This window comes from Phycodurus eques, chromosome 18 (assembly GCF_024500275.1).
Source record: "Phycodurus eques isolate BA_2022a chromosome 18, UOR_Pequ_1.1, whole genome shotgun sequence".
NCBI classification, from domain to species: Eukaryota; Metazoa; Chordata; class Actinopteri; order Syngnathiformes; family Syngnathidae; genus Phycodurus; species Phycodurus eques.
In genome coordinates, this window is record NC_084542.1 from 9,217,364 (window position 1) to 9,219,352 (window position 1,989).

Sequence of the window (1,989 nt, forward strand, 5' to 3'; positions counted from 1 at the left end):
CCGTATGTTGTTTTGTGGATGAAAAAGGTGGTCCATGTGGGCCATTTTAGTTTCGTAGGCCAGCCCGTCTGATTGCATGTAGAGTTCATCAGAGTATGACTTTATTGCTCACTGTGCGCATGAGTAACCTTTCTCTGCTGCCAGTCTGTCCCCATATGACTAGCCTAGTGCCCTACTGTACGCTGTTGCTAGGTAGAATATTTCTCTCTAGGGCACTACACTGCAAGGCTGAAGCAAAGAGTCCTTAGCCACATGGAGGGGGGGGGATCGTGAAAGAATAGGATGCCGCAGAGAATGCTGAGAATGGATATCTTCTGATTCACTGACATATATTCAGAAACAGCCTTGCGGATGGTACTGCGGGAGCTGCACGGCTGCTGCGAGTCAAGATGGGGGTGCATGGATGCGAGAAGCTGAGCGTGCGTCTTTAAATTCCATGACCCACTTTTCACAGCTGGGGCCGGCTGGCGAGCTGGCTGGCAGGGAACGCTCGTGCATGCTGACTTGAATAATTGGGACTGCAAGGTGAACGTGAGTGGAATAGCTAAGGATGGGAGCCCCCCTTACTCTGTACTCTCCTTGTACCCTTGCTTCACCCTTTCAGTCACCTGGCTGCACACCAGCACATCTCACACCAGCAGAGTCCTCCAGTAATTTCCTGGGAAATCAGAAGCAATGGGAGTGGAAAGCCAGGGGAAATGGGATTGTTTTCCCAAAAAAGGCTGCATGAGGAAATGTCAGCATGGCAGCTTTGTGAAATAGCCCTGCAAATCCTCATACTGTACATTTTGTCTCCCCATACCATCCCCGCCCATTCATTTTCCATTCTCCCTCCCATATGTTCTGCCATCTCACTCTCCTCCTTCACATCTTCCTGTTCGATTCGGTGAGCCATCAAACCTCACAGGGGGATGAGGGGAAAGAAAGGGGTTAGGGAAGAGAGCTGCTCGAGAACTGAAAAAGACAGAGTGGCACAGTGTATGTCGTGGCTAGTAAAGAGAAAAATGAGACCATCTCAAGCATCTCTTCACTTCCTTTTGAGTGGAAGACTGATTCCACTTTGTCTCTACAGTGGGTACGGAAAGCTTTCAGACCCCCTTAAATGTTTCACTCTTTGTTATATTGCAGCCATTTGTTAAAATCATTTAAGCTCATTTTATTTCCTCATTAATGTACACACAGCACCCCAAATTGTCAGAAAAAAAACTAATTGTTGATTTTTCTGATTTATTAAAAAAGAAAAACTGAAATATCACACAGCCATAAGTATTCAGACCCTTCTGTGACACTCATATTTAACTCGGGAGCTGTCCATTTCTTCTGATCATCCTTAAGATGGTTTGACACCTTCATTGGAGTCCAGCTGTTTGATTATATTGATTTGACTTGATTAGGAAAGCCACACCCATGTCTATATAAGACCTTACAGCTCACAGTGCATGTCAGAGCAAATGGGAATCATGAGGTCAAAGGAACTGCCTGAAGAGCTCAGACACAGAATTGTGGCAAGGCACAGATCTGGCCAAGGGTACAAAAAAAATTTCTGCTGCACTTAAGGTTTCTAAGAGCACAGTGGCCTCCATAATCCTGAAATGGAAGACGTTTGGGATGATCAGAACCCTTCCTAGAGCTGGCCGTCCGGCCATACTGAGCAATTGGAGGAGAAGAGCCTTGGTGAGAGAGGTAAAGAAGAACCCAAAGAACACTGTGGCCCTCCACTAGTCGGGGCTTTATGGTATAGTGGCCCGACAGAAGCCGCTCCTCAGTGCAAGACACATGAAATCCCGCATGGAGTTTGCTAAAAAAACACCTGAAGGACTCCAAGATTGTGAGAAATAAGATTCTCTGGTCTGATGAGACCAAGATAGAAATTGTTGGCCTTAATTCTAAGTGGCATGTGTGGAGAAAATCAGGCACTGCTCATCCCCTGTCCAATACAGTCCCAACAGTGAAGCATGGTGCTGGCAGCATCATGCAGCGGGTGTGTTT